A 10,478-nucleotide genomic window follows, 5' to 3' on the forward strand; every position below is an offset into this window, starting at 1 on the left:
TAAGTTTACCCCCATTTCAAGACTCCCTTAATTTTAAGACTCCCTTAATTTTAAGACTCCCTCCATTTTAAGACTCCCTCCATTTTGAGACCTTGCTATTTTGTTTAGATTTTCTTATCAGAACCTTTGTAAGCTTACCCCCGTTTTGAGACTCCTTCCATTTTAAGATTAACTCCATCGTAAGACCTTGCTTTTTCAGAGTTTCTTATCAGAACCTTTGTAAGTTTTTTCCCATTGTAAGACTCCTTCCTTTTTAAAGGTCCTTGTCTACATTTTTATACCGAAATCGCCATTTGACCATTAAAATGCAGAGTCTATTATCTACAAATATCAACAATACACCCCCTTTCGATCAGGAAAGACGAAGCCAGTGTAGCCGTTTGAAAATTCATTGTAGTATTAATAATAATAATAATAATAATAAATAACTTTTCTATAGCGCGAGTCCCATCAATTGGCTCCAGGCGCTTCCAGCGTAGTACTCATAGTAGGATATCCTTATTTGGAAATTGCCAAGCGCAAAACTCTTCTCAAATCCCGTGCATTTCGTGCGTTTAAAAAAAAAGCTTGCACAGCGCTCCAGTGTCAAACTGTTGCTGCACTTGTTTGGGCGTAGCATAGTGACATTAATTTGATTGGTCAGTATTTTTAGGCAAAGCACATGTTCTCAGCAAACAGAAAACAAAATATTGGAAGCGTGAGTCACGCTACCCAAAAATAAAATCTTTTTTTACATATATTTGTTTTTCTGTCACTTTTTACCCCATGGTTCATTCATCTTTTGACATAATTTTGTATCGAAATCTAACCCTAAGATTATTGAAAAAAAGCAAAAATGTAGACGACCACCTTTAAGACCGTGCTTTTTCAGATTGTCTGTTCAAACCTCTGTAAATTAATCCTCTTAAGACTCTTTCCTGTTTAAAACCTAATTTTATCAGTTGTTTATGTCTGAAAAGGGCGGTTCCACTTTATATCATGAAACTTAATGTATGCACACTATAGGACAGTTCTGTCTGGATTGTATAAGCAAAGATCATGTTTTATCTCGATCAATACAATTTCAACTCGTTTTGAATTATATGTTGTTTTTCTCATCTTGTTTCATTTCTTATTCCTACTCTCACCCCCCCCCCCCCCCCTCCTTCTTCTTCATACCACGGACACGCAATCGTAATGAAACCATCCAGTTAACTCCCCAAGAGTAGTAACCTGAACGAAACTGAAAAGTGACCAATTAAGGAACATGGTTTTTCATACACGTGAAGAACACCTCACACAGCTGCCGGGATAAGGAATATCATTATTAGATGTCGAATTTCTTATGAACGTTTCGTTTTGTCCATGCAATGTAACGTTTTATAAACGTATATTTTTGATTGTGGAACGCTGGTTTCGGTTTTTAATTCAGGTAAACTTTTCATTACCTTTCAACTCTTGCCATCTTGATGTAGAGATCAAAGTTAATGCCTCACTCGGCTAAGTTCCTTTCACTGTCTCATTATCATGTGCATGTCCATCAAATGCAAAGACTATTAGGTCGACATACTTGTGAATGGGTTTTTTCCGTCTATAATTGAAAGTTTAATAAACTAAAGTAACCTTTCTTGATTTTTTTTCATTTCTTGTTCACTTTCAACATTTGTGTTTGCTGGTATGTCCCGTGTGTACAGGAGCGTGGCCTCACAGCTGGTCCGAGGAGACCCAGTGATACCCGAGGCCTACGAGTGTGTTACCATTTACTTCAGTGACATCTGTGGGTTCACCACGATGTCGTCAGCGAGTACTCCGCTGCAGGTAAAGCTATTGATCTTTTCAAGAAAACTTGTGGTGAGCTTCTGCTCTAAAACTTTGAAGCTGTTTTCACCGACAGAAGCACCAAGGCGATTGCTGTAAAACTGTGCAGAAAGGTTGAATGCGGATCCATAAAATAACGTTTGGGTTGAGATTGCAGCGTGTGAACAGGTTTAGCAAACACTTCCTTGATTTATTCTTCTGGGCCAGTCGTCGCGCATAGGCCGTCGGTGGTACATTCTTCAATTGCTCCAGCGTTGGCCTAATCAAGGTTTTCTTCCATTATGTTCGAGAATGCCTATGACAAGATCGGAATTATTTTCCCTAACGGATTCATTTATCACTGGGATGCTAGGTTACTACGAAGTTCTTGCATGTCCATTGTGTTTCGTCTGCAACTCAGTTGAACGGAGTGTATACTGTGAACTGACACGTGATCTAGCATTTGAATCCCTCTACCTTACATGTATTCAGCGCATATCTGATACCAGCATTCCATCTGAAAAGAAGGTAATAACAATCTCCCTATATGACGAGTGTTGTTTTGTGGCAGGTGGTAGACATGCTGAATGACCTCTACACGCTGTTCGACCGCGTCATCAAGAGCTATGACGTGTACAAGATCGAGACGATCGGTGACGCTTACATGGTGGTCAGCGGCTTGCCCAAACGTAACCAGGACAACCACGCTGGGGAGATAGCGTCCATGTCGCTCAACCTGCTCACCTGTATCAAGCAGTTCAAGATCCGACATCGCCCCGATGATGTTATTGAGCTTAGGATCGGCATTCACAGTGGTAAAGACCTTTTTTCTACATCTCCTTGGTTTTGTTCTTTCATCATGCCTTACCACTGTGGCTATGATTGATATGTCAACTTTTCTTGACTGATCGCAGTAAAATATGTGCTTCTTCTTTGTAGCTGGCGGTGATTTTGATGATTTTGTGTTATTGAAAATATGATAGGTGTGCTTGTAACAACCTACGTGAACCTATGTTTTATGTTTTATGTGTGTTGTCCTATACAATTGTTGTTATAATCGTTTACAGGCAGGCAAGGGTGTGCCGAAGAAAATGTTCCATTTTATGTAATATTTTAATGGACAATAAAGTGCTGTTATTGTTATTATTGTTATTATTGTTTATTTGTTTAACTTTATGAACTTGTCTTCAAATGTTCACAGATGAGAGGGGGATGGGTGGTGATAGTGGGAGGGATGGCGGGATGGGAGTGGGGTCAGGGTGACGATAGGAGGAAGAGTTTACTTTCAAGGCGAAGGATGAGACAGCAACAGACACGGCTTGGTCAGGACTCGTGTTGAGACGACACTGTATATGACTTTGTTTGTTTGATTAATTGCATTGGCTATAATAGTCGTTGAATTCGGTGCAGGTCCTTGCGTTGCTGGAGTGGTGGGACTGACAATGCCTCGCTACACGCTGTTCGGTGACACAGTCAACACTGCGTCCAGAATGGAGTCCACTGGGGAAGGTGAGCGCTGTGCGAAATTGCATTTAGCTAGGTTAGATTTTACCCAAAGGGCTGTATCATCAGAAAGTAAACTACAAATCAATTCTTTCAGAATGGTGTACCTGATTGGATGTCGTATTTTTACCTTCTCCTCTTCATAACTGCGCACACAATTTAATGTCTTTCTTCTTCCTCTTGTTCTTCTTCTTCGTAGCACAAAAAATGCCGATAGAAAGCAGCTCAAATAAAATACAGATAATGCAGACGATAAAGAACATGCACAAAACAGAAACTTCAGAGCTTGTACGTATAACTATAACATCACACATGTACCACTCTAATATGATAACAATGAAAGCCTATACAGCGCGAACCACTAAATAACTCCGTGCTCTCTGCACCTTGCAATTATAGTTTATACTATTTTAATACGACCTCATTTTCCCCTCACAACAGTCCTGACGATTCACAGGACATTTGCGTGTTCTCCGCGCCTTGCAATATCAGCACCTTCATACCATTTTATGTGTTCATCTCTCCACAGCCCTGAAGATCCACGTGAGCGCGCAGTGCAAGGCGATTCTGGACGAGCTGGGAGGCTACACAATTCGGGAGCGGGGCATGGTGCACATGAAGGGCAAGGGCGAGCTGATGACCTACTGGCTGGAGGAGGAGGACGCCCGCGTTAGGGAGCTCCGCACCAGGACCTCAGACGACAGCGGAGTCCAGACCGACCTCTCCCCCTCCGAGAACGTCCCGGACCCCATCAACGCTACCACATTGCTGAGGCCCAAGACTGCCGTTCTGGACGCCGACCAAGTCATGCAGACCGCTTCACTCATCCCCTGCATCCGCTCGTCCCTCATCTTCGAGCACCACGAGAGTTCGTTGAGCGCCTCGAGGTCGGTCTCGTCCAACGCTGAGCGAAGCAACAGCAGCAAGCCGAGGACGAAGAAGAAGAAGAGGGGCAGGAGGAACAGAGTCTCTCCCAGCAGAGAGGCGGAGGGGAGTCCTTACCCTTATCTTGGGGACAGACGTAGAAAGGAAGAAGACGGTGGTGACAGAACTGGGGGTGGTGGCGCATCATCAAAACCTCGAAGCAAAAAGGAGTCTGAAGGAAGTTCTTCAAAGGGAGGAGGAGGAGGAGGCAGTAGTGGTGGCAGCGGGGATAGCGGCGGGAACAGGCAGTGTCTCATCACAGTGTCGGAGTACCAGCCTGACCTCCCCAGAACGGAGGTGCGGCAGCCGGGACTGTTCTCTATCCTGAAGAACTGTCCCTCTCGCGAACACTCCCTCCGCTCCACCGACAGCGCCACCGGGGAGCCAACCACGGGCGGCAGCAGTAGCATGGACCGCGTAACCTCAGTGAAGAAACCGCAACTGCCGAGCTTGTTCCTCAGTAAAAAGGCTAAAGCAACGACAGCTTCGCTCGGCGAAGACAGTTACATTGACCGTACAGCTCCAGGGAAGAAACCGCAACTCCCGAGCTTATTGATCAAGAAGAACGTTGAAACAACGACATCATCGCACGGCGAAGGCGCCTCGAAGAAAATGCAGTCACCAGGGGTGTTCTATCATAGGAACGGACTACACCCACTGGTGCGAATCCACTCTGAACACACGCGACACAACTCGACTGACTCTCAGGGCTCTCTGTTTATTGGTGATGAGGAGACGTCGTCCCCTGGCAGGCACAATCATACCGTCACCTTTTCTGACGATGCACTGTTGTGATTATGGCAGAGAGATAACATGTCAAGTTAAAGGGACATAACTGACCGAAAATCAATGTCTATTCGCCCAATGAGCTATACAGTTCGGGATTCGGGTTGTTTTTTGGTCTACACATTGTGAGACTGCTTTTCTCCACGCTGCGTCTTCAGTTCGCCATTGTTGGTTTTCGTCCTAGCTTTTGCCCATAGGATTTGTTTGTTTGCTTAACGCCCAGCCGACCACGAAGGGCCATATCAGGGCGGTGCTGCTTTGACATATAACGTGCGCCACACACAAGACAGAAGTCGCAGCACAGGCTTCATGTCTCACCCAGTCACATTATTCTGACACCGGACCAACCAGTCCTAGCACTAATGCCAGACGCCAGGCGGAGCTGCCACTAGAGTGCCAATTTTAAAGTCTTAGGTATGACCCGGCCGGGGTTCAAACCCACGACCTCCCGATCACGGGGCGGACGCCTTACCACTAGGCCAACCGTGCCGGTGCCCATAGGAGACAAATTTGAAATCAACCAAATCAGCTACAGAGTGCGGTCTGGGGGTTTAATAGTTGGCAACACAATGAGGAATGCGTTAGTATCTGAGTTGCAGCATTCTATTTTTCAAATCTTGTTACTGTGTTGGATCTTTTCAGGACGGGTTTATTCTCCAATGGACAGTGTGTTTGTTTAACGGTGTGTTATGCGTTTGAGCCCCGTTAGGTACGGAATTTGCATGCGTTTGCTAGATTACAAGTTTGACTTTTTGAATCCAACGGTATTTATCTGCTTCAAGGAATGTGAAACCATTAGAAATACAAGTCGCGTAATGCAAAATTACTACATTTAGTCAAGTTGTCGAACTCACGGAATGAAACTGAACGCACTCCACTTTTTCACCAGGACAATACAGCTTCGTCAATCCCCGGCACTTGTAAAACGCAGTGAATTTGACAAGCCAGTCAGTATAGCGTGGTAGTGGTTGCGTTTAGCAGGATAGTGCGCTTTTCTGTATTTTTATTCTTTTTAACTTTTTTTAGCTTGTTTTTAATCCAAACATAACATATCTATATGTTTTTGGAATCAGGAACCGACAAGGAATAAGATGAAATTGTTTTTAAATCGATTTCGGAAATTTAAATTTAATCATAATTTTCATATTTTTAATTTTCAGAGCTTGTTTTTAATTTGAATATAACATATTTATGTTTTTGGAATCAGAAAATTATAACAAAATAAGATGAAATGGTTTCTGGATCGTTTTATAAAAAAATAATTTTAATTACAATTTTTAGATTTTTAATGACCAAAGTCATTATTTAATTGTTAAGCCTCCAAGCTGAAATGCAATACCAAAGTTCAGCCTTTGTCGAAGATTGCTAAGCCAAAATTTCAAATCAATTTAATTGAAAAATGAAGGTGTGACAGTGCCGTCTCAACTTTTACAAAAAGCCGGATATGACGTCATCAAAGACATTTATCGACAAAATGAAAAACACACTTCTGGGGATATTATTCCCAGGAACTCTCATGTAAAATTTTATAAAAATCGGTCCAGTAGTTTACTCTGAATCGCTCTACACACACACACACACACACATACACCACGACCCTCGTCTCGATTCCCCCTCTATGTTAAAACATTTAGTCAAAACTTGACTAAATGTAAAAAAATGATGATACGACGATGAAGGGAACAAGGACTCCTGATGCAGGAGAGCTGACGTCGATAACCACTTGCCGATTTAAATTCATTTAATGAATTAGCATAGATACGAAGCATTGACGAGCAAATAATCAGAGGGGTATTTAAATTACAACACTGCGAATGCCCCTTGAACTTGTTGAGGTCCAATCCAGCAGGAAACTGTTCCAAAAGGGATCCTTAGGTGTACTATCTTTAAAGTATCCATGGTCTGTTAAATTGCCGGTATCTAAGGGGGGCTTCGAGGAAACTATGTTACTCAGCAACAAGTTGTGACTTCCGTCGTCTAAACATTCACATTTGTTCTTCGTTCATCCTTCTAAATTTCTAATAAACCAATGCTCAGATGAATATGCATACACAGTCACTTGCCGGGAGTGGGATAAGGAAAGAGGAGAGTTACCGAGCAACAAAAGAAACGCGAAAAAATTCTCCAATGTTTGATTGACAAAATCTCGAACAATTATAGAGTTAGAATTATCAAATCACAACATTTTCATGAAGGCATGTTTGACCTAGCTGTTCCGTGATTATTTTGATGCTGCGACAAGTAGGTTTGACATTAACGAAGTTTTGGAGGTCCCGCTCAGTCAGCCTTCATCGCGCTCTCTGGCCACTGATCGGACACTGGTTGCTTCCAATGATGTTCCTGGTAGTGTCAGCGGCTGAATTGAATCGATGTCGAAGACGTTGTGGCAGGAAATTGCGATCTTGTCTTATTGGGGTAATGCGAAAAAATCCACCGCGTTGCATAACTGCAGTGCTTCCAATGTCACCAGAACATTGCAGAAGGTGATAAACTGTTGGAATATGCACGTTTAAAGCACATGCCAGCGCTTCTGGATCACCCCCAGCTTTAAATCGACCTGGCATTTTGGTGGTGTCAATCTTGGCATCCTGGCTGTTTCAAAAGTGAGACTGGCAGCAAGCGTGCCATGGTCTCTTTTGATTGCTAATGCATTAGTGAACACATCTCACACATTAAATTTCTCCTGCTCTACTTGCACGTGGTGCGAGCGCGCATTATGTGTTTAACGATAAACCTGCTTGCCTCGTGTGTTAAAACAGTCACAGCATCAAAATAGTCACACAAAAGTAAGGTCAAACCTGCCTTCATTAAACTTCTGTGGTTTAATAATTCTAACTCTATAATTGTTGGAGATTTTGTCAATCAAACAATGACGAATTTTTTCGCGTTTCTTTTGTTGCTCGGTATATTTTTAAACCAGTACTGTACGCACGCAGAAACAGCCGCCCAACATGGGCAAAGAGTAAACTTTGACACATTTGTGTTTCCACGTGTGTTATTACTGTCTTAAGTACATGAGAACCTATACACAGCAGCTGACTGTGTAATTTGTGTGTTCTAGACATACCGTTAGTGTCACAATGGCTCAATTGTCGAAAGCGAACATTTTGTGAGAAACGCACTTCGTTCGTTTTACTGTCTCATTTTTAAGGCGTATTATTGTCGACAGAACAGATTCTTCCTATGTCATCCCTAGAGGGAACGCATGTACTGCAAGACTTCTTTGAAGTTAAATTCTTCCTCCGATTCGTCTGTCTTATCGTTCCAAGGGCAACAACCATGTAAACACTGTAAATACTCCTCCTGAGAAAAACAAACACACACAAAAGTTGATATTTGACTGAATGTTTGAGTGGGAACTAGAAATTGGGGGGGGGATGAAGAGGATGTATGAGTGTGTGCATGTGAGTGTGTGTGTGTGTGTGTGTGCGTTAGTGTGTGTGTGTGTGTGCGTTAGTGTGTGTGTGTGTGTGTGTGTGTGTGTGTGTGTGTGTGTGTGTGTGTGAGCGATTCTAATGAACCTACTATACATATGTTTTTGAAACTTTGCATATAAATTCTCCCGGATAATATCCCCGTACATTGTTTTTCCTCTTTCTTTTAATAATGTCTGTGATAACATATCATGTCTATCCGTTAAAAATAGTTGATGTGGCACTGTGGCGATCACATTTTATCTAAATCGAATTTACAGAAATTGTTGTCAATCTTGGAACCGGTTTGCTGATGACAGATTGACTAAATCTTGTAATATCACTTTTATCGACTAGTTTGTGTGTTTGTTGTCGTTACTGAAAAAAATAATGTTGTAAAAGCTGCATGGTTTTGGTTGTATAAAACTTGTGGGTTTGTAACAAAATGTGCACAGTTGGGTTTTGTTTTTCTACGCCTCTCTCTCTTGTTCAGGTGCAGGTTTGGTTATTTTTCTGGTGGTTGATTTTGAACACTAAGAGAAGAAAACCCAAGCACTGCCAATTAATTCAATTTTGCACTGCAGGCGGGTATTTTGTGATTGGCATTTTTTTTCTCGCAATGTACCATGAAAGTAATTGTATATAACACACAGTCTTTTTAAAAAGGCAGTTTTTTTTTAGAAACCTTTGAAGGGTTATATTGTGTTTCTCCTATCCCTCATAATTCAGTATTTTTGAATGTGATATAATGCAATGTCTTTCCTTCTACACCTTGTTTCGTCTTGCCTAAATGTTATATAGCATCCGATCCTATGCTTATCCTCTTAGTGGACGCCCCATCGCTCAGTGTGCTAAAACAATCATTTATTGTGTTTTTAATGCTGTCTCATAATGTATCATATTATGATCGTTGAAAGTCATAATGCAAAAATGCTAACTTGCTAATTTCAATGAACGTGCTTTCAGGCAGACTCGAGATTTTCTCTTACAGTCCCTGTCACTAAATGAATTGTTAATTATCTGTCCGCGAATGGGTCTGTCATTTTGTTGTTGATCTTTTCTGACATTTAGTAAATGTTCACTGTAAAATATTTCTGTCCATTCGTTCCTGTCAGGTCCGATCATACAGATATTCTTTCTAATGATCGATATTTTTTGAAGTGATTGGAGTTGCTGCCACCATTCAACTACGTTGTTTTCTTTCTTAATTTGTTTCATTCTCTCATTCGTTCTTTCTGCCTTTCTGTCTATTTTTATTGTCATATATAGTTTTATTTACAGCGATATACAGCAAGCAAAGCTCTACGATGTATTTTGCTCCATCGGATGGTTATTTATTAATTAAATTGAAATGCACATTAAGACACGTTGCAAGGTAAAGCAGCCACTGTGTCGGAAGGGAACAGCCCATACACAGAAAATTAATGGCATTTGCGTGTAGGAAGCCTGCATGGCGAGTAATCCTTGCTTTTTTTCAATCCAGACAGTTAAAAATGGCCAATGAATATTACAGGGCAACAATTTGAACAATCATGTTTGACACTATGCATGAAGATGTGCAAGCATCTACGTGGATATAAAGAGAGCTAGATATCTGCTACTCTCGAAAATACACAAACAACGCTTAAGCAATGTGTACTCAGACAAAAAGGGGACTACGAAACGATATGCGAAAAAATAAAACTTGCCAACTACCTTTGCGACGCTTTTATTTTATTTTATTTTTTTTAACAAAAATGGCAGTCGTTGGCAGTCTTGTTTAAATTTGAAATGAACAGAATGATGTTGGCTATTTGCCAATTTATCTTTCGACAGAATATTCTTTCTTGTCTGAGAAGAAATGAACATTCACAAAGCAAAATAGCTTGCATTTTAGGTTCAAAGGGACTCGCATTAATTAGAGACCCAAAACGGCCTCGAGTAGAGAAACAATACGGTGTTAACAATGCAGCAGCTGCTGACACATTCAATATTTAGGTAATAACACTTGAATGCAAATAAAAGAGAACATTAATTACATGTTCATGTCTTTTTGTCCAGATTGCCTGTGTGAGTACGAAAGTGTGCTTGTAAATG

General features: G+C 41.4%; 1 pseudogene; it reads left to right on the plus strand.

Moving 5' to 3' along the window:
* The window catches only part of LOC138958661 (guanylate cyclase 32E-like), a 49,903-nt pseudogene extending 39,777 nt beyond the window's left edge, over positions 1 to 10,126 (plus strand).
* The last annotated feature ends 352 nt before the right edge of the window (positions 10,127 to 10,478 follow it).

The sequence above is a fragment of the Littorina saxatilis genome, linkage group LG2 (genome assembly GCF_037325665.1).
Source record: "Littorina saxatilis isolate snail1 linkage group LG2, US_GU_Lsax_2.0, whole genome shotgun sequence".
NCBI lineage: Eukaryota > Metazoa > Mollusca > Gastropoda > Littorinimorpha > Littorinidae > Littorina > Littorina saxatilis.